Source organism: Sceloporus undulatus, chromosome 2 (genome assembly GCF_019175285.1).
Source record: "Sceloporus undulatus isolate JIND9_A2432 ecotype Alabama chromosome 2, SceUnd_v1.1, whole genome shotgun sequence".
Taxonomy (NCBI): Eukaryota; Metazoa; Chordata; class Lepidosauria; order Squamata; family Phrynosomatidae; genus Sceloporus; species Sceloporus undulatus.
In genome coordinates this window covers 209,872,948-209,897,263 of record NC_056523.1, presented here as the reverse complement: position 1 = coordinate 209,897,263, position 24,316 = coordinate 209,872,948, and positions in this window count along the sequence as shown.

Here is a 24,316-nt window from a genome sequence, read left to right as displayed (position 1 = left end):
GTCTGAGAAGAGTGCAGGGGAATGTATTCTTTATTTTAACTAGGTTTTTTGTTGCATTGTTTATTGAACCAGCACAATACTAGATGTTTAACTTACATGTTATACTCTAAATCTTTATTCTGCTTGGAAACCTTTTATTTAAAGTGACAAAGTCATAATCACTCATGCTTTAACAAATCAAACCCAAAACAAAATGCATCTATTGTCACTTTGGGGTTCATATACTAGGGCTTATTCATATGGTGAAAATAATCCTGGTAGAATCTGGGTTGAATCTTTGCTGTTCAGACACATTTTGAATGCATTTGATTAAGTTTGGGGTGGTGGTGGTACCGAAAAAGCCACTTAACCCAGGATAATCGATATACAGTTTTCTAAAAATCGATATCATTTTTAAAAAAGAGATTGCATCATGGGGCAGTGTGAATAACTGATGCATAGATAATAGCTGATTATAATATTTTTTTTCCACAGCCCAATATATCTTTCTTCACAAGGAAAAAGGGAATGGCCTTTGAATTAATGAGAATGAATAAAAGTTGAAAAACTCTGGGAAATGTAACTTTGTTTTTGCCTTATTATCAATGATGTCAACTTGTAGTTTGTTCCTTCCAGTCTCTATTTGGCAGTTAGCTCTAGCTGGTAGAATCTTTCTGCAGAAAATGGAAGACTGAACTACTGACCCATGCAATAGAATGACTGAGCAAAATATTTATTGCTTAGAACTGTTCAGTTTTCCAAAAGGATTTAGGCCTTATTTGTACTGGAGAAATAATGCAGTTTGACACTACTTTTAACCATCACGGCTCCATCCTATGGAATCCTGTAATTTATAGTTTGTTGTGGCACCAGAGCTCTCTGACCGAGAAAGATAAATATCTCACAAAACTACAAATCCCAGAGTTCCATAGCATTGAGCCATGACAGTTAAAGTGGTGTGAAACTGCATTAATTCTGCACTGCATCTGATGCTCCAACTGGAGTGTGTGTGTGTGGGGGAGACCCTACCAACAATAAAAACCACAGTACTACTGGCAACAGAATAGATTCATTACTATACTATACTGATAATGAATGCAAAATGTATATGTAGAGAAAATAAGATGTGGCTGAGTAGAATTGCACAGACAAAACTGACCTTAGAGTAAAGTTGGAAATTTCTTTGCAAAAACTCAAGTATTTCAGACGTATTCACTCAACTGTTGAACTTTGAGTCAACATAAATCTCAATAGTTTGACAGATCTACTGTAGTCAGTGCTAACAACAGGTTTTAGGCCACATTCTGGTTAGTTCTCTATGACGTTTGATAGTCTGAACATGAGAGCTGATAGGTAGATATTGTACAAACATGCAAAGTAGTAGTTCAAATACCAAAGGCAAGAGATGTACATAAGTGATAACAAAGTAAATATTGACAAATGTGATCTTTCCAGCAGTAGCAGAACAGGAAACGACAGAGTTTGTTCTGAAATAGTTCTTGCTGTTCTATTAATATATGCTAGCAGGTGCCTTTCACACATTACATATTTTATAGGTACATGCATAGAGAGCCATTGTGCTATAATGGTTTTAGTGTTAAACTACAACTCTGGAGGCCAGGGTTCAATTCACAACTCAATCATGAAACCCACTGGGGGACCTTGGGCAAGTCACATATTTCAACCTCAGGGCAAACCTCCTCTGAAAAAAAAATTGCCATGAAAACCCAATGATAGGTTCATCTTAGGGTTACCATAAGTCAGAACTGAATTGAAGGCACACAACAACAATACATGCATACCATCTTATTCTTGTGAACATGGCTGTGTCATTGCTTATCAGCCTTCTGGCTAAGATCAAGGGTGAAGCTATCCTGTAGAAATGATGCAGTTTGGTACCACTTTAGCTGCCAGGATCCCTCCAGAAACCTAGAATTTGTATTTTTGTGTTGCACCAGCACTCTTTGGCAAAGAAGGTTAATAACTTTGTAAAACAGAAGAAATGTACAAATGCATTCTAGACAAAGAGGAAATTGACATAGTTAAAGAATTCCGATATCTAGGATCAAACATTGACCAGAATAGAGACTGCAGTCAAGAAATAAGAAGACGAGGAATGGGAAGGACAGCAATGAAAGAACTGGAAAAGATACTGAAGAGCAAAGACATACAACTGAGCACTAATGTCAGAGTTGTTCAGGCCATTGTATGCTCAATTACCATGTACGGATGCGAGAGCTGGACAGTGAAGGAAGCAGATAGAGAGAAAATAAACTCATTTGAAATGTGGTTTGCCTGTGTGTACAGTACAAACAACAAGACAAACAAATGAGTTCGTGAACAGATCAGATCAGGACTCTCCTTGGTTGAGACTATTGTTCTTTGGCCACATAATGAGAAGGCATGGATCACTAGAAAAAACCAATAATGCTAGGAAAGGTAGAGGGTAGAAGAAAGAGAAGAATACCACAAACCAGATGGATAGACTCAATCAGGCGGGTTATGGGCAAGGACTTGCAAGATCTGGGCAAGGCAGTGGAGAATAGGGATGCTTGGAGATGTCTCATCCTTGGACTCACCATGAGTTAGAAGTGATTCGAGTACAGCTAACAACAACAGCAACAAAACTAGAAATCCCAGGATTCCATAGGATGGATCTACAACACCTCAAGTGGTGTCAAATGGTGTAGATACACCCCATGTTTAACACATCTGTATAGACTCTGTACAGAACCCCCTAATATCCACCCCTGCTAGTGTCGAAACCTAGTAATATTCTAATCTGTGTTCTGTGCCAAACAAAGTCAGATTCTGGAACCTACACTGCTTTTTAAGTGATAGAAATTGTATAATGTAAAGTGAAGCATTAGAAGGCAAGGAAAAAAACCCAGAACTCTTTGTCCAGCATGAGAGATCAGGAAAGAAACCATCTTCTCTTTCCATCTCTCCCTGGGACTTGGGGAAAGGTATTCGTGTGCATACAGTATGCATTTCCTACTTAGTTTGGTTAACAAAACAGCAGGGATCATGCTGTACTTAAAACTGAAAATGATACTGTACACACTGGCAAATCTTTCACTAAGAGGAATCCCAATCCAGATATTTGATTCTCTTTTTTATGCACTTTCCTGATAATATCATAATAGTTCTTATTCTGATGGGATCTCCATTCTTTAGTCAGTATTTTGAAGGGGGAAAAAAACCAGAGGAAAAAGTCACTTTTTGTTCTTGCAATAGGACACTCAAAGGCAACAAGCAATGCATTTTCTTTGAAAGTAATCTTAGGAGTTCTAAGACATGGAAAAATAGACACAAGTGGTTTGGGATTAACTAACAAAATCTATTTTATATTTGTGAGTGCACATGTATGGATATTTTCAGTGGATTTTCAAGCTCATTTGTCTCTATTTATGCCAAAACTTGGTGGCCTAGGAAGGAAAAAATCTTCCCCTTCCAAAGGCTTTGTAAATCTTCAAGTAACATAATAAGGGATAAATGCCATTGTGTGGCATTAACATTGACAGCAAATGCAGATGGAAATAGATGTTGAATGTTTCTCCAGATTTCTTAATTAGCTGCTAATGAGAAAGTTTCAGAAGTAACACATGGAGAAAAAAACATTACAAAACTGAATTTTGCAAGATGGTTGCTGAAAGAACTGGTTGAGTGACTGATATTACCAAACTGAACTGAACTGAGCAGATTGAGATTAATTCTATGCTGCAGATAGTAAGTTTTATGTCTGAATGTTCTGCTCGTTCAAAGAAAAACAGATGCAGGTTGTCCAAGGTTGGGAACATTTGACTTTTGGACCTCAACTCTCAGAAGCCATATCTGACATAACTAATGGTAAAGAACTGCAGGAATTATAGTATGAAATATCAGGGTTGGGTGGGGGCCAAATGTTTCCAACCCTTGGCAAATAGAAAAATGGCACATTACACTCTGTGCCCCTGGTGCATAAGTATTCTAACAGTACATTTCGTCCATCAAGCTGACCTGAAACTCTGGTCATATTGTGGAGCCATCCCAGCACTCACACTGGAGATCTACTTGGTTACTTCCATTGGAGACTTACTATTTAATCATAATAATAATAGTCGTCGTCATCATCATCATCATCATCCTGCCTCTCCCTATGGATCAAGGCAGGTTACAAAAAATAAAAATACATAGCATAACATAACTCATAACTCATGCTGAAGCAGTATTATGTAGGAGCATGCCACATGTTTCTGATGTAGGAGGCACTGAAATATGCCAGTTTCTATCTGCAGCTTATAAGGAGGTTACCTGCCAGGGTTGTTTTTCCCCTCAGTCTCACATAGGCAGACATGTTTATTGAATAATCAGTGGGTTGTTATACAAGGCTGGTGGGCTCCATTTATACCATTTAAGTATGACCTTACTTTATAGTGGGGGATGGGGTGGGGACACTCTTATTAAAGTCCTACGAGTTCATGGACTTGGAGAGAGTAAGCTTGCTTAATATTACTTGAGGAATAATAGCAAAATTCAGTACTGGGCCAAGTCTGAAATCATAGAAAGAATTAGTTGGAGAAGGAAAGGCATATAATTTTCCTGCCCATATTTCCATATTTATTTATTTAATTAAGCCCCCCAAAGCATCTAGTAAATTTAATAAGTGCATGGAAATGAAAATGCGTGTGGCTTCTCAGCATGACTTAATTCCTACCTTAAGCTGGATATACTGTCTAGATATTTCTGCAAATCATCCAAAATTGATTGGCAACTGGAAATGTTTGTGCTGTGGTCTGTGGCACTTACCCAGTACCTCTGTTCTTGAAATTGATTGTCCAAGATTTCTCCATCACCCCAAGCTGTCAATGATACACAACAACATGTGGAAGCTTTCCCCTTTCTTACATCACACCACATTGAAACTAAGACATAAAGGTGCTTGTAATGACATTTAACAATTTGGGAGCTGTTTGAAGGGTTGCCTCTCCCCGTATATGAGATCTGGTGGAGGGGCCCTCCTCTATACTTCACCAGTGGGAATAATACACCATTGAGGACAAAGGGATAGTCTTCTCAGCTGTTGAAACCCCATTGTGGAATACCTTCCCTTTGGAAGCCCAATTGGCATCACCATTGGTCTCACCTCAGCAACATGTTAAAATTTGGTTTTCCACATAGTTAAGAAACACAGATGCACAAATACTGATTAATCAACAGCAACAAGACAAAACTACCTAAGATGTTATTAGACATCATATGGACTAAGATGAACATCTTCCACCTCAAACCCTTCTCCCTGTTTACCACAACTTGTGAAGGTATTTATACACAGATGATCTGTATGTGCAAAAACTCCTTCACAGGTTTTGCCAGATGCATACAGAGTGGAATCAGTGAGAGACTGCATGAATAAATGAGCATAATTTTACTACCTTCTTTAACTGTCTGGCTGCACACATGTTGTATATATGACTTTAAAGCCCTTTGGAGGCATTCCAACGAATATGCAAGTCCTAAATGTGGAGACAAGAATGGGTTTACTTGTCTCTTCCCATAATCCTCCTGGGTCTCATCGCTTCATTGTCCAGCCTTACCATATGGAGTGAAGGAGATTCTGTCTGAGCTCTGCTGAAGGCAATTATAACATCCTGCTTGATCATATAAGGAGAGTCTCTGGTCAGAACTACATACTTAGCAAATGTTGTGTATGTATGTGTGCATATATCAGGAAATGTAGTTGTGGTGCCTGGCATGCATGGACATGTTTTTTTGTTTGCTTGTGTGTGCGTGCACATAGCCCCATGTTTGTCCCCAGGGAGCTCTGGTGGTGCAGAATGCCTGTATGCTGCCACTCACTCAAAACCATAAGATTACGAGTTCAGTACCAGCTAAGGGGGCTCAAGCTTGACTCAGGCTTGCATCCTTCCAAGGAGGCTGTTAAAATGAGTATCCCGATTGTTGTGGGCAATTATCTTACAATTGTAAACTGCTTAGACACTGTTAGTTCAGTATGAAGCGGTATATAAATGAAGCTGCTTGTTTGTCTCCATATTTAACATCCACACATTCTACATTGGCTTTATGTAAGATTATTTTACTTTGCTGGAATCTTTTCCTGAATTATAATAGTAGGTGCACTTTTCTCAGGGTCATGCGCCACTAGTGTGACACACAAAGGAAGACAGGCAAAAAAATCTCAGCTTTTGAGCAGCCTCTATCTTGAATGCCTCACTTCTTACATGGCAGTAAGGCCTGCAGCCTTTTTATTCCTCCCACCACTGCCTATGTAAGTTATGATTGTTCCAATGTTCCAAGGAATGGTCCCTGGTGATATGAGCAAGCACAATACTTTAAGCATCAACCATAGTTGTGGGGAGTACACCATTCAAATAAGAAGCTAAAGCTGAGATCCTGAATCAGAGGCTAGAGTAAGTAACTTTATGATGATGGAACTACATTACTGATACAATATGCAACAATGCTAGAGAATTGTGTCTGTGAACAACAGGGCACAGCACAAAGACATTGCCTTACACAATGGGGGGATTCTATTTTGCAGTTATGAATGGGACATGTTGTGCATTAGGATGCACTGTGTATCAGGACCATGTTGTGCAATGGCCACATTATGCAATCCTAATAGTGTAGGTACTTCTCTGCTCCTCTGCTGCGCACATGAACATTGTACAGGAGTGCAATTCAACTTTATGCAACACTAACTCAGTTTAATGATGAGGTAATGTCCCAACAGGATGACAGCCCAAAGCTGACAAATATATACAGTCCACCCTCCCCATACGTGGGGGATCTGTCCCCCCCCTGCAAATGGGGAAAAGAGCATATGCTCAAGCCCCATAGAACATAATGGAGGGTGCATGGGATGCATGGTGCAAATATGCACCCCATTATTTCTGCCAGGGCTTGCCTTCCACATAAGCTCAAAGCTGCGGAAGGCAAGCCTACCTATAAAGAAGACCAACTGTATATGTATATGTATATGTATATGTATTTACACACACACCCTTTTCAAGGCATTTCTCTCACTCCTCCTTGTCTGTTGATGGGGGAACAGAGGCCAAACCATGAGGTCTGGAAACCCAGATAGTTAAACCAGAGTAGTTCACCAACAGGATTCCAGCCCATAATTCCTACTGTCCTGGATTGATTTAAGACTCAGGCCATTTGATTGCATGTGATTAGATAGGAGAGGGAACAGCAAGATAGAAAGCTCTTGGAATTAATACTGCAAAAAAAATTACTAATGCATTAGTTTTGATCCTCGTTATGTTAATGCTCAATCTATGTCACTGTCTGGATAGAAATGTGCTATCAGTTGTAAACAGTGGCCCTGTGTGCATTTGGAGATTAAACTCAACAGATTTTGGATCTGGATACATGGTAGATGGCAGACAGTTCTGGCTCTTGAATTATAGCCTTTCAACAAAGTAGATAAGGAGTTGCCATGGTAGTTTGTTTTGTTATACATAGGGATGGGCTGGAAATGGGTGGTTGTACATTCTTTCTGCTTCTTTTATTTATTACTTCCTATTATTAAATTACAGTGCATTTCGTTTTTATCAGTCCTGCTTGTATATTTATTTGACCTCAGTGGCTATCCAAGTACTGATTTTGTTTGTGCGTGTGTGTGTTTCATTTTGGCAAGAGCAGGGTGTATTCCATGGGTTGAAATTCATCCAGTTTTGGTTTGGAAGATGTGAATTGAGTTCTGCACAGCATGCTGTTCACATGAGAAGCATGTTCTCATGACTTGCCCTTTAACAATCTTGTTTCAGTCCTAGAATGGCTATCAACTTCAGCCACACCAGTATTCACCAAATTATCTAGATGGATTTTATGCAAATATCCCTCAAGGTGTTCCTGCACTTTTTCACCTCTGTGATCTCCTACCAAAACCATTCTCTCTCTCTAGGTTTTCCTAGCAACAAGACAGCACTTAAATGATTGCATGCATTTCATTCTAATTTATGTTATGCTGCACTTTCTTTGGGTCTCCTTTTGAAATCTACTATGTGATGAACTAGGCATTTGTACAGGGCAGGAGTGGCCACAGTATATATACAAAAGTGGAATAGACTTATTGTTGTTGTTATTATTATTACTATCATGATAATCAGTATCAGCATCAATCACATCCTGACATTTTCATAGGAATGGGACTAGGAAGATTGTATGTACAGCGCTGTGTAAATTTACAGTGCTTTATAAATAAAGGTCAATAATAATAATAATAATAATAATAATAATAATAATAATAATAATAATAAATTAAAGTGGCTACAATATAGTTAAAAAAATACAAAAAGTCAACCTTGAAATAAAATTAAACTGTGAATCAAGGCAATTAACAACATATACTTAAAAATGATTTTAAAAAAGCAGAATAATTTCTCCAAACACTTCAGCATGTGTAAATACCAGGTGAAAACTGTATTTTCATCCCCTCTGGTGAAAAAACTGTGGACATTTTTTTGTTTGAACATTCAACCACAAAATGGTTGAAGATTTAGTTCCCTAGTAAAAAGAGGTGAAGAAAACTCATTGCCACTGCTTTAGATACATTTCCATCATTCATGGTTAATATGATATATATAGATAGATAGAGAGAGAGAGAGAGAGAGAGAGAGAGTTAATAACTCTGGCATTAGGTATAACAAGGCATAAGTGTTATATGACTAGGAAAGCACAGGAAGTCCTGATATTGTTTTGACATGACAATGGAATCTGAGCCATATCTATTTATCATTACCTTGTACTGGTGTCATGCGGTATTCTCTGTTTTGTTCCCCTAGGGCAAGCATCATTCCATTTTATAATTCATTGTCTTCTAGAGTTTGACTAATGGAGATTTACTTCACTCTGGCAGCATAGAATGGTGCCAGGCCAAGTGAATTTAAGATCCCTGCCAATTGTTGAGAAGGTAGTATACAACTACGGAAGAGTGTTGTATGCAGAAAGTCCCAGGTTCGGTCCTTGCTGTTTCCTGGTATCTCTGAGAAGGATTTTTTTCCTGCCCTGAAACCTAGAAGAACTGCTTCCAGCCAAGGTATACAAGGGATGGGAAATGTATAGCCTTCCACATTGGGCTTCAAAGTCTAGGAGCTGTAGCCAGTATAGTCAATAGGGAGGAATGCTTGGAGTTGTAGGCCAGTAACATCTGAAGGGCTGTATGTTTCCCACACCAGGGCAGACAATACTGTCTACAGTATAGATAAATATCCCTCCTTCCTCTTCTTGTATGTCTTCAAGTAATTTCTGACATATGGTGACCCTATCTTGGCAAGAAATTTCTTGGCAAGATTTCTTCAGAGGGTTTCCCCCCCTTGCCACCCTCTGAGACTGAGAGAATGTGATTTACCCAAAGTCACCCAGTGGGTTTCCATGTCCAAGCAGGGATTTGAACCCTGGTCTCTCAAGTCCTAATCCTACTCAGACCACTACACTACACTGGCTACTGATAAGATTTTTATTAAACAAGAATCCAGGTACAATGAACAAGAACAGGAAAGGAATGGGGAAATGCTTTCACATGTAGGGATTGCTCTTCAGGTTTGGAAAATGGGCTGTCTTGGAATTTGCTTATCTCACTAGTTTGAGACTTCTAGAAGCCCTCATAAAAGCATGGCAGAGGTTGGGCAACAGAACTCGGCCATGCCACATCTTGAGCACATTGATGGCTGGTAGCTTCTATGTCAGTGGAGTGACTAATCTGTTCTTCCTTGTCTTATAGCTGCAGGAACTATCCAAGGTGCTGAAATAATCACCCCAAACTAGTTCAGCACCTTGGACATCTCCTTTAAAGTCTGAATTAAATCCCAGAGTGGATTCACAACCCAGTTGACACTGAGGTCACTGCAAGGGCATCACTGGGGGGCTAAGTGGAAGGAGAAAGGAAATGCCTCAGGTTTTCTTTAAATTTAAAAAAATTAAATTATAAATTTTAAAATTTTATTTTTTCCAAAAATAATTTTAATTAATTTATTTAAAAAATACGTCAATTTTATCAAATTTTCACATGAACCACGTGAATCTTCATTTTCCTAATTGTTTATGTCACAACTATTGCCGTTACATTGAGTGATACAGTTGGCCTTCCATATCCATGGATTAAACCAGATCTGATTATTATTGTACAGAAATTAACTAACTTGCTCAGCATTTTTTTTAAATGTCTGAACCCATAATGGGAAATGGCCATTGGTACAGTTTTGGCATACTATAATTTCTTCTCAAAGGGAGTTTTATATATTTTTCATCTTGAAGCTACCCAGATTTTTTTTAAAGAGGGAAAGCAGCTAAGAAGTAAAAATAAGAATATAGAGGAAGCGGATGAGGAAGAGGGCTAGTACAGATCAATAATACAATATCAACAACAAGGGTCAAAAACACACTGCAGAAACAATCCAGTTTGAGACTGCTTTAACTGCCCTGGGTCAATGCTAGGGAATTCTAGGAACTGCAATTTTGTGAGACATTTAGCCTTCTCTGTCAGAGAGAGTGCTCTGGGCCCACAATAAACTACAACTCCCAGGATTCCCTAGCACTGAGTCAGGACAGTTAAAGCAGTCTCAAACTGGATTACTTCTGCAGTGTGATTTGGACCAATGTTAGAATGCATTGATCTAACAGGTGCTGTAGTGGGATTGGTGAACCTTGACAAATATGGTATTGTCTAAAGTTATAGATAAAGTAAATAAAAAAAATCATAGGCTGCCTCCCTACATTCGGTTGCCAGATACTCTTTGTTGAGGTTAAGATTTGTCATTATTAATAGAACATATGTCAATCTTTGTGTACAACTCTCACTGTAGCAGAAAGCCTTATACTCCAAGATTGGAAAGACAAATATTTACCAGCCGTCGTTCAAAGGTCAGGAGATTGTACTGGCTTTGCCAAGCGTGAATGTCTCTTTAATAGATGCCAGCTCTGAGTATTTGCATGTGTGTGTATGAGTATATAGTCATTTTATGTTAATGTATATGCCTAGCTTGTGGTGTTTTGCTTTCCCTTTTTCCTTCTTTTTGGACACCCCCCTTTTCTTCCTCTTATTTTTGTCAAAACCAAAAAAACCAAAAACAAAACCCTATTACTTTTGCACAACTCCCCAATTAAATTCAAAGATATAGCTGTCACTTGTTTCTTTCAGTTAGTCTCAAAGATGCTACAAGAGCTCTCTACATAGTAGCTCTGTAGGTATTTGTAACACTATCTTCTCTGTGGAAATATCATTTATATGCACGAGTATTTTCATTTAATATGAAATAAATTATTTTGTTTGGGTTATATTTCAAATGGGGAGATTTCTGTTGACTGCCACCATTAAAGAATGGCTGCCACTTTTGCTAGGTGTTGGTGTCTGTCACTGTAATGGGCAGCAGTATTCCTATAGGAAAAAACATACTTTTTCACATAGAGGAGGGATTGCTTCTTCATTGGATGTTATTTAGTATCACTCACAAAGGGATGCAGTGTCTGAGGCTGCATCTGCACTGCAGAAATAATGCAGTTTGACATCGCTTTAACTACCATGACTCAGTGCTATGGAATTCTGGGATTTGTAGTTTTGGGAGCTATTTTGCCTTCTCTGCCACCACAACACACTACAAAGCCTAGGATTCCATGGGATGGAGGCAAGGCCATTAAAGCAATGCCAAATTGCATTATTTCTGCAGTGTGGATGCAGCCCCAATCATACTTGTTAATTAAAGTGACATTGTGCTGCTCCATACAAATCGAGCTTTACTTTTAATTACTAAGAAAATCAGTTTTCAAAATCTTGCACCTGCCCTCCTCGATGCTTTATTTCAAAGTAAATCCAGTGCTTTAAAAAGCATTGCACACTGTGTCTCAGGAGTGTATATGTGGTTCGGAAATTGGAGTTTTAAAGTGAAACTCTACACACTTTGTTCAACTGACTATACTCCCAAGCAAATGCACTGAAAAATCAAGATGATTTGGAAAAGCAAAGTCATTCTCTTTTGAATGCCTGGGGATAAATCACTGGGTCTTTCACACTTCCGGAGTAACATACATCTCCTGCACATGACATGTGGCAGGGACATAGCCAAGGGGGGGGGTTTCTTGGGGTCCAGCCCCCCCCTTCCGTTAGAAAAATGAATGGTGTGTGCTGCTGCACTGCCGCACCCAAGCCCCATTATAATGGTGGCACTTAGTCTGGACCCCCCCTCCTAAAATCCTGGCTACGTCCCTGGATGTGGTGCTCAGACACCTCTGGAACAGTTTTGAAGAGGAAGAAGAGGAGGAAATGACTCTTCATAACTACCGCCTTGGAGTGGTTTCTAACTGCCATTTTAAGTGAAGCTGAAATATGGAGTACGTCGTTGTGTAAACACATTTACACCTCCACTAAATTCTAGGGTGATTAGGGAGCATCCACAGGTAGAAAAATGGCATGAACAATCTTTATTTCCTCTCCCAACCAGTCTCACCATCACCTCTCTGAGTTACAGAGTAATCCATGCCAGATCAGGGTTGTGCTAAATGGGATGTCCTCCCATTGAAACAGTCCTCCATGCATCACATCAGTAAGCTTACTTTTGCAATTTACCCTGAGTTTTGCAATTCTGGGCTTTCCCCAAGCTTACAAAGTGCATGGAAACTCTGTAAGCATTGCAGTTCTCCCTTCTCTCCAAATGTAAGTCTATCTCTGTTTGTTGTGGCAACGAGCTCCAAGTTATGTCTCATTATACAGTGAAGGCATTGATACAGAGAAGCGGAAGGCAAAGGAATCGAGATTGTTTACCTGGACATGCTCCTTATTTTAAAAAACAACCTTAGGACATTTGGAGTTTCATTATTTTTAAACATGCGTGGTATGCTTTCCTCATGCAAATGTTAGGCAAGCGTATGCTTCTCTCTTTCAGGCTGGAGAATAATCAGAGGAATTTATTGATTTATTTATTCATGGATTTTTATGCTGACTTTCAAACCAGTTTTCTCATTGTGCCTTACAATCAATATCTTTTAAAAATAATAATAATAATAATAACTTGGTACCTATAATGCGACCTATAATATCATTGGAGCCAGTGTGGGGTAGTGGTTTGAGCACTAGATTATGACTCTAGTGACCAGGGTTCAAATCCCAACTTGGTCATGAAAACTCACTGGGTGACCTTGGGCACATAACACTCTCTCAGGCTCAGAGGATGGCAATGGCAAACCCTCTCTGAAGAAACATGCTATGAGATAGGTTTGTCTTAGGGTCGCCATAAGTCAGAAATGACTTGAAGACGCACAATAGCAACAAAACCCACAACATGAAACTGAAACTAATTTAAATCAAATAAATTAAATACTACCACAGTTTTGAAAAAGAAAGCAACAATAACTCAGGAGCCAGCAAGTCATTTTAACCAAAGGCAGGTTGGAAAGCCCACTGATAAGGGAAGAGTCAAATTTAAGTCCCTTTAGAGATTCAGGGTCTCTAATGAAAACTCTCAGTGTCCTATGGCCACTAGTCTAACTGACCTTAATAGCAGGCTTATGTTCAAGTTCTATGTGGCTAGTATTAAGGCTGGCAGAGGTTTATGTGGAGGTAGGCAGTTCTTCAAGTAAACTGATCCCAAACCATCAAGTGCTTTAAAGGTCATCAGTAGCACACTCAAAGATGCCAGCCACAGATGCTGGTGAAACGTCAAGAAGAAACTCTTCTAGAACATGGCCACATAGCCCGAAAAACCCACAAAAACCACTCAATTTGCTTGAAAGCAAATAAATAACTACTACAAATGATATAGGTTGAGTAGCCGTTATCTGGAATTCAGAAATTCGATGTGCTCCAAAATCCCAAACCCCTTTGCACTACAACACAAGTAGTATAGTATGTACCTGTACTGTATCTGTGAAGTCGGAGAGAGACACAGTTGGAGGGAGATGTAGCTGGAGAGAGAGGCAAGGATCTATGAAATGGTGGGAATCAATGGAGATTATCACACTGAAGCCTAAAACCTCTTTGTCTGGATATTCTAAATGCCCCTTCCTAAACTGCAAATCCCAGAATGCAACAGGAGGCAGCCAGAGAAGTCAAAATGGAATAGCAATGTTTTTGTCTCTCACTTTTAACAGATCTTCAGGCTCTCACTACCCTCATTATGTCTTGTTATGTATATGCAAATACAAGTATTTCAGGTATTTGAAAAAAATCTGAAATATGGAATATTATCCAAAATACCAAGCATTTTAGATAAAGTCTACTCAACCTGCTTAACATTAGCATAATGGTCTTCAAATGGTTACACTACAATCATCATGGAAGGCATGTCCTCTACTAACTGAAGCTCTGAAACATTTTTATAGGCAGCATTATCTAAGATGAGCAGGTACACTATAGTCTGGATCTAAAAAGATCACAAATAACGGAAGCAAGCTTCCTGTATCTAGATAGGATTGAGCTGACATGCCTGCATAACCTGATAAAAGAGAGCTGCAGAACTGTAGTAGTTTCATAGGCCTTTAACTGTCATGGCACCATCCTAAGGAATCCTGAGATTTCTAGTTTGATGCGGGAAGCTAGGTTGCCCACCAAGTTGGTCCATTTCCCAGCCAGGGTTGTAAATCCTTGTGTTCTTCCTCACTACAAGAATGAACACTCCCCATAGTATTTTCTCTGCAGCATGAGTCCAAAAAGCTTTATGTATAATTCTGGACTGCTGTTCATGCTTTGGTAGGTATTTGTCTGGGCAAGAATACATACAATGTTTTTGAATAGAAAACCTATTTTCTACACAGGGAGCAGTGTTTTCTTTACAAATGACAAGCAGGAAGTATGTTTTCTCCACAAAAGTGTGTTTTCTGTAACGGGCATATGATACCCAGAAGAGAGTTCATAATATGGGAAAGTTGTGATAAATATATTGATTACTGGGTACTGTTTACATTTGGTGAACTTTTTCCTGAGAATCAATGCTGTTCTTTGCAAAAGTGTCAACATGTTGGCAGCTTGTTATGGAGGTCAAAGCAACCAGACAGGAGCAGATGGAAGAGCCATCACAACAAAGCTACTAGAATGGCCTTTCTCTTCCTTTGGGTACGGAATGCTCCTCTGGCAGATTTTCCAATTAGCAATGTCTGTATTTCTAAACCAGTCTCATATGAACTTATTAAGTGACTGCACCAATGGAATATTGCCTTGCATGAACTTCACTATTTGGCCTTTTCTCTGACTCATAATTTCTGTCTCCTTTTTTTTTTTTTTTTTTTTGATATAACTGCAGCAGCAGGAAGGATCAAAAGATTCATGAAAGTGAAGAAAACAGCAGCTCATGTGATTTCCTTTTTGCCATGGAGCAATGCAGTTTCTGACAAATGCATTTCCTGATGCTACTTATATAACAGTTCAGAAACATTAATAACAGACTTAACCACACTGACAAACAGAAAAAGTCAAATGGCAGCATTTTTTGTTTAGCCTTCATATTCTGAATGGGCTAGCCACTATGAAACCCTTTCCTGCTAGATATATGTCTTGATCTATGATGGTTTTGCATTGGAATGGTGCAAGACTGAACCATAACCCTCTGAGATGGTACAATATATTGGTGAAGGTCAAAGTCAGAGGTACAACATATATTTCAGAGACTAGAGAAGTCCAGCAAGAGTCAAAGCACTATGCACAGAACACCTAACAGCACTACATAGAAAAGTCCAAAGACAAAACCTCGAAACCTCGCCATGCCAATTTGTGAGAAGTGATGAAATCTGTCCACTGCTGGGATTCATTGTATTCTTGTAGATGGATCTGGTTTATCTCTTTTTAGAGAAAACAATATCTATTGTTAGCAGCAATGTGAACACAGGGAATCGGTCATTGGCATTTTAGGTTCTGGAGATCTGGGCTTCATTAATCAAGGAGCAAATTAACCTTAACAGGGTCTATGTACTGAATCCCTTCTGAACTTTTTGATATATGAGGGCTGGATGCAAGAAAGTTTACACTGGTGCATCAAGTTTATGTTCCTTTTTGATCCAAAGATAGACCTGGAAAGATGTGACCCACACATGCCTAGAATCTAGAAGCTGAATAATAATAATAATAATAATAATAATAATAATAATACATTTTATTTATTTATTTATTTATAGACCGCTATTCCGCAATGATCATAGCGGTGTACAGAACAAAAAGGCAATACAATCTCTCTCCCTCAAGAAGTTGGCTGAAGAGAGGGCTTGTCTTCTTCCAGGCAGGCCTGGTGGAGCTAGCCTGCCTCTCTCTCCCTCAAGATGGAGGATGAAGACAGGGAATGCCTAAGACTGACCCTCCCATTTATGGTTACTTAATAAATGAATGAGGAGTTTTGTAGATTTATAGGAGAGACTGTAATGCATCACAGAGTCGATACAGTATAAAAATTATCACTATTAATTTTTACTGTCAGGACCTTAAGATGGCTGTAGTGAAAAACTCTAGCCTCTGTTGTGTTTCATATTACAATAAACATTTTAAGGTACTTCCTAAGAAGACACATCTCTTCTTTGTAGAAGTCAGAGAATACCATAAAATCCCTATTAGCAACATTCCTGAGGGTCCAAACCAACAAAAAGTACAGATATGCCTCAATAGCACATGGGCTAGCTGAGATATCTGAACACCACATCAGACCTCACCGGTGATGCTATGTCTGTTTCTGTGTATTGTAAGAAGGATATTGACAAGTGGGAACATGGCCAGAGGAGAATGGTTAAAGATGGTAAAAAGTCTGGAAATTATGGCCTATAAGGAATGATTGAAGGAATTGAGTACATTTAGCTTGGAGGAGTGAAGAATGATATGATAGCCACCTTCAGATAACAGCAAGGTGGTTACATAGAGATGGAGTGACCTTGTTTTTTGCTGCCCCAGAAATTAGGATACAAACAATGAATTCAAACTGGAGGAAAATAGATTCCACCTAGACATTATGAAAACAGTAAGAGCTGCTTGACAGTAAAACAGACTGCTTGGAGTGTGGTGGGTTCTCCTTCTTTTAAATAAAGAAGTTGGGAGTGCTTTAATTGTGCATTCCTGTATATTGCAGAATCATATGAATGATTCTATTATTCTAACCCCACAAGAAATAGTACATGTAGTGAAGGAGCTATCGTGCTTGGTTAATATTCTCTTTAACTTGATAGTGTCATATGTGTGCATAGTTTCTCCTCCACATATAGTTCATCTTAGCCAAAAAACAGGGATGTAAAGAACATTTAATTTTAATTTTCAACATCCATAAGAAAGTGTGTCTCAATATACTGGGGCACCCCACTGAGAATGGTTAACCAACATGAGATTTTTCACAGTTTGGGACTTCCCCTCCCTCCCCCAAAATGGTGTAGAAAACTGGTCTTTTTGCATAAAATAACATTTTTATACCCATAAGAGTGTATTTTTCCTTCAAACGTGTTGGTTTTATACTAAACTTGTGCAAACAATTTTCATTGCAACACTTCCTGAATTACCCTTCCTTCCCCCCCAAAAAGAGAAAAAGTAAAAGAAGCAGGAAAAAGAAAACAAAGAAAAATAGAAAAATGTGCAAAAGCTCTCATAATCTTGCCCAGTAGGGAAAAAAACTTTTGACATGTTTTATTATTGCATCTGAGAATGTCAGTGAAATAAGTGAAGATTTGCAACTCAAGCCAAAAGGCTGAGAAATGACATTTCTTCCCGCTCTTACATATGGCGAAGGAATCTAAACTGACAACACTGAACAAAAGCATATAACTTGTGGTTGTCCTGTGACAACTATCTTTTATAAGAATAAGAACCTTTTGCAGGAAAGGTATTTTTTTTTTTTTTGTTAGGCAAGCATTTTGTAACGCAAATGAAATGCAGGCTTATACACTCTTCTTTTATAAAGAAAGATACTTGCATGTTCTTGCTGCATTCTTTCTGCATAATCATTGCCTACCCTGAATCTTTGGTAAAACATCCAAATAAATGAAATCCTGGTCTTGATGCCTCTGATTTAGACAGTTGTGGTTTGGCAACTGCAACAGTAATAAACAAGAGAACAGAGCCCCTGATTTAGCAAGATGTGGAAAAGGTTAAATCAGTGCAAAATGTCCTTTGTTAAACAGGCACGTAATTGCAGCTTGTTGAAAGATTAATATGTTGATATGCATTAAACTATAAACAGAGGTACCATACTTTTAAATTAACTACAACTCAGTCTTGTTTTTCTTTATTATGATTATACTCTGTTCATTGATTTATCAGTAGGACAAATACAGAAGCACCGAAAGAAATGTCACATATGCCATTAGAGTTGATTACATCCAACAAAGTATAAATTTCATTATTGACCCCCTGTTATGGGAACACAAAACTCTGGGTCCCTTTATTGCCTCCAAGGCTACTCCATTGGTGGAAAAAGATTTTTCAAAGGAAAAAGGGGTTTTTGTTTGCTGCGGAAGACTCCAGTAATACTGTTTTTGTGTATGAATTGGGTTGAGAAATCCTCAATCCACCTTACAGTGTCAAATTGTCCAACATTTCACAGATGAAAGTAGGATCACATGTGGTCAAACAACATCTGGGTGCAATAACGAGGAAGAACCGACAAGATAGGAAAGGTTGTAGTAGTTTGCTTTTGCCTGGGCTAGTGGGATGAATAAATCTCTACCCACTTATTTCCTTTCCTGTAACGGAGTACATATTACTTTTGTGCTTTGAACGCTGTTTGCAGCATTTGAAGAAAACTGGAGGTAAAGGGGGAATGGAAAAAAAGAGGAGAGAGAAGTTGGGGCATTTTAAAAGCATCAGAAGAAATGGGATGGCAGAGGATTAACTGGGACTTTCCTTGCCAAATTGCAGCAGTTGAAGGGTTTTAAAAAAACAAAAACAAAATATCACCTTAAACCTGAAATAGGCTTGTGGTCACTTTTACTTTACTTAAAAACAAACAAACAAACAAACAAAAAATAATTCTGGCATGGCCTGTCCTGAGTCCCAGGTAAGAAACATTAGTTGGCATTCTGCTGGTAACATAGAGAGGTAAACATTGCACTAGGTATGCAGGATGAATTTTGCACTCAGTGTCCAATGGTTTCATCAGACTGACAACATGTGGGGGTCTATGTGTGGGAAGTGATGCACATGAGACTCATAGAGAAGCACTGATGTTGTGTGCCTTCAAGTAATTTCTGATTTATGGAGAGCCTAAGGTGAATCTATCACAGGGTTTTCTTGGCAAGATTTTGTTCAGAGGAAGTTTGCTTTTGAGTTTCTCTGAAGCTGAGAGAATGTGACTTGCCCAAGGTCATACAGTGGGTTTCCACGGCTGAGTGGAGATCCAAATCCTGCTTCAATGCTCGAATCACTACACCAAGCTGGCTCTTATATGGATGGTATGCTTGGCTAAAATAAAATCACCCACTTAGGACTGTTAGTTGCTTCTTGTCCACATTAAAAATATCAAAATACATTAACAATGTCTAAATGTTAGAACTCTATTATTGGATTTGGTCATCCTCCTGACCTCTAATGAATGTTTTGCAAATCAGTAAGGCATGCTGGCTTTGATCATATGCTCTAGCCTCAGAAACCCTGTGATTTATTTTTAAAGCTTCTGTCTTTTATGAATGAATGGTCCTATTTCAAATTTGGAAGAAAATTATGAATGTTGGGAAGTTCTTATTGAAAAATATATATATGAATAATCCAAGCAAAATTATCAGCCAACTTTTCTGCCCAACTTCAACAGGTACAGCTTTCCCCCAATAAGGTGAACATCATGTACCTTCCTATCATGTAGTTGTTAAAGACAAGGGCCAGACTCATGTATGGTAGATATGTATATGAAGGTAGCATAGTTATAGTGCTATGCAGTAAATCCTATCCTGATTTCCCCCAATCCCCATTTACTGGGAAGCAGTCACTGTAATCAATGGGGTTCTGTTCCCCTGTCACTTGGGAAACATTTGACTGTCATTTCCACACACACACACACACACACACACACACACGATCTCCAATGTGACAGGCAGAAGCAAGGTCTCTGTCACAATTCTCATTCACCTCTCCCTCACTTGCATGAGGTGGGGTAAGAAGATCATCCAGTTGCTTCCCAATCTACAAGGGAACATAATGCTATCAGTCACAGGAGCTGCTACCCAGTAACTAGGGACTAGGGGCTACATGGAGTTTATGGATATGAATTTATAATCCACAGTTTAACTCTGGATCATAGGATCATATAATCATAGAACTGAAAAAGGCCTCAAGTCGAATCCCCTGCCATGCAGGAATACACAATCAAAACACCTCTGATAGATAGCCATTCCACCTCTGTTTACAAACCACCAAAGAAAGAGATTCCACCACACTCTGAGGGAGTATGTTCCACTGCTGAACAATTCTTACTGACAGGAGTTCTTCCTAATGTTGAGGTGGAATCTCTTTTCCTGTAGTTTGCATCTACTGCTCTGTGTCCTAGGCCTGATACAGACTGGTGCAAAGTGCTGTGCTGGCGTCAATTTTAGGGCTCGGTAGGGCTGTGCATCCATATGTGCCCAGACCTACTAGCGGCGCCCATGCGTCATCTTTCTGTGGCCCCGTCCACACAGGGTATGCAACGATGACGCACGGGTCTCCACGTTCCCAAATCGCACTCGCCAGAAGTGTCATCATCAAGGGATGTGGGTGCCCCCCCCCCAGTCTCCGAAGCACCAGAAAACAAACTGGCTCCATCCTCAAACTCAGATCCCTTCAAATATTTAAACATGGCCATCATGTCACCTCTTAACCCCCTTTTCTCCAGGCTAAACATACCCAGCTCCCTAAGTAACTCTTCATAGGGTATGGTTTTCCAACCTTTTACCATTTTGGTCACCCTCTTCTGTACATGCTTCAGCTTGTCAACATCCTTTTTGAATTGTAGTGCCCAGAACTGGACACAGTATTGCAGGTGAGGCTTGACCAAAGCAGTAAAGAGTGGTGCTATTATTTCCCTCAGTTTTGACACTATATTTCTATTGATGCTGCCTAGAATTGCATTGGCTTTTTAGCTGCTGTATCACACTGTCGACTCATGTTCAGTTTGTGGTCTACTAGGATTCCTAGATCCCTTTCAGATGTACTGTTGTCAAGCCAGCTGTGCCTTACCTATACCTCTGCATCTCATTTTTTCCTCCCTATTTGTAGTACCTTACATTTCTCCCTGCTGAAATTCATTTTTAAAAGTTTTTGCTTATCTTTCTATTCTGTTAAGATGATTTTGAATTTTGATCCTGTCCTTTGGGGTGTTAGCTACTCCTCTTAATTTGGTGTCATCTGCAAATTTGATAAGCATTTCCTTAATTATTTCATCCAAGTCATTGAATGTTCAATAGCACTGGGGTCAGTGCTCTGTGGTACCCCATTGGTCACTTCTCTCCAGGATGAAGAGGAGCCATTGCTGAGCACCCTTTGGGTTTCACAGTTCAACGTATTACAAATCCACCTAACAGTTAACACCTAACAAACTGAAGTAATCATACTTGGGACATATCATGGAACTGCTTTTCACTGGAAAGACAATAATGCTTAGGAAAATAGAAAGGGGTAGGAAATGGGAAAGACCACCTTTCAAATTGACTGATTCAATCAAGGAAGCCACAGCACTGAATCTGAAAGACCTGAGCAGGGCTGTTGATGACTAGGGCTCTAGGAGGTCTCACATTCTTAGGGTCATCAGGTCAAAGTTGAATTGATGGTCTATAACAAGAAGAAAAACAACTCAAAGCTCTCTGTCTGGAGAAACATCTGTCATATTCATTTGCTTACATTCTTTCTGTTATATTTATGTATAATTCTGGAAAGATCTTATAAAAATGAACTGAATTGAATTTTCATATTTTTATATGTGTGCCAGTTTACATTTATCTCATGAGTGGATAATATTTGGGAAGGAAAGAGAAAGATATGAAACGTGGACAAGCTGTAAATCGGTGATCTGACCTCTTTAAATAGTACTTACCCAAGGACATATAAATAATTGATTGACAAAAATCCTGTTTAACACACAGTTTGTCAAAATACTGTTATATATTGCAGAAGGTGGCATATGCATTGCCATTTAAAAAAACAGACAGAGCCAAAGCAGCGGGCAGAAGTGGGAACCCTCAAAAGTACATGGTCACTTAACAGGATGACTAAGTAGCTTTTCAAAGGTTTCCCCTCCTGTATTTTGTGGTTAGCTTGCCTCAGGACCCAAGTCAAAAAATAAAAGCAATTACTTTTTCATTCAGCAGCTGCAGACAAACATAAAACAGACAGGAGGGCTGTCTGTACGTGTGTGAGGGTGACCACTCTCTGTCCAGACATTCTATATTTGGGCGATAGTTTTCCATTTCGGCATTTTGTCTTTGTTCAACAATGTTCCGGAACATTGATGGGGGAGGAGATAGATTGAGGGAGGTGGCGAGGGCAATGGCATTATGCTTCCGCTAACAGTTGCAAACGTGGGAAAATACACTTTTTAAAAATGATAATCTTAAAAGACAAGCAATTATAGAGAATTAACCACAAAAGAAAACAAGCCTGTCCAAAGCCACAAGGGGCAATCATGGCCAATTAATATTCGGATAGACTTGGGTAGCTAATTTGCAACACTACCCTTAGGGTTTGTAAATTTAACTGCAGCTGTTTGCTCTATGCCAGCCACCGTCACCAGTCTTCCAGGCACATTTCCTTCCCATAATACGAAAGAAATAATGATCTGTTTAAATGGAGAACTAGGACCAAGGAATAAAGAACGATCTCAGCATGAATCCAAATTTCCTCAAGCATGTCTGGACCCAGAATGAAGGTTTGGCCTCTGTAAGGGAACCAAATACCAGCAACAAAAGAGTTCATTCAGTTTGTGCCAAACTGTAGTGGTGGTCACATTTATCTCTGTGTGTGGTTGGTTTTACTACACTTCCCAGCATGCTGTGTGATAGCCTCCTCACAGTATGATCATAGGATAATATCCAATAAATATACAATAAATGCAACAGAACTAATGGAAGGGAAGAAATTTCTTAAGGTCCTAAGAACAGTTATAGCCCTTAATGGTTGTAATCCAACATCCGCTCAGTATAGCATAAACCTCTGCATGCAGAGGTATGTTACACGAGCACTATACAAACTATATGTAGAATAGTAACATTGCACAACAGATGTCAATGGGCAAGACAGAATACACAATCATACCATGCAATGCACTATGGACAATCATAACAAACAAATAAATGTCACAGAAAAACATGCTATATGCACAACTCAGTTGCCATCAGCAGATTACAGTATGTCCTTTTTGCTCTGCATGTGTAGCAGCATAAGCCAGCCAAGACATGTCAATGCCAGCTCTCTTTTTAAAATGAGATATGGATCTGATACATTGTTGTTGTTGTTAGCTGCCCTCGAGTCAGCTCCAACTCATGGCAATCCGGTGGATGAGACATCTCCAAGAATCCCTATCCTTCACTGCCTTACCCAAATCCTGCAAGCCCTTGCCCATAACCCCCCTAATAGAGTCTATCCATCTAGTTTGTGATCTTCTTCTCTTTCTTCTAACCTCTAACTTTCCTAGCATTATTATTTTTTCTAGTGATCTGTGCCTTCTCATGATGTGGCCAAAGTACAATAGTCTCAACTTGATCATCGTAGCATCCAAGAAGAGCCCTGGTCTGATCTGTTCAAGAATCTATTTGTTTGTCTTCTTGGCTGTCCATGGTATCCTAAGTACTCTTCTCCAGCACCACATTTCAAATGAGTTTATTCTCTTTCTGTCTGCTTCCTTCACTGTCTAGCTCTCGCATCCATACATGTTAATTGAGAATACAATGGCCTGAACGATTCTGACATTAGTGCTCAGTTGTATGTCTTTGCTCTTCAGTACCTTTTCCTGTTTTTTCATAGCTGCCCTTCCCATTCCTAGTCTTCTTCTTATTTCTTGACTGCAGTCTCCATTCTGGTCAATGCTTGATCTTAGATATGAGAATTTTTAAACTATTTCATTTTCCTCATTTTCTAGATTGAATTTATGTATTTTTTCTGTGGTCATTATTTTTGTTTTCTTTATGTTCAGCATCAAATCTGCCTTTGCACTTTCATCTTTGACCTTCCTTATTAACTGTTCCAATTCCTCAATGTGTTCTGCTAATATTATGGTGTTGTCTGCATATCTTAGGTTGTTAATACTGCTTCTTCCTATCTTCACTCCTTTTTCTGATTCTAATTCTGCTTTTCTTATTATGTTTTCAGCATATAAATTAAACAAGTAAGGTGATAGGATGGAGCCTTGCCTGACTCCTTTCCCTATTGGAAACCGCTCTGTTTCCCCGAATTCTGTTCTGACCGTGGCCTCTTGTCCTT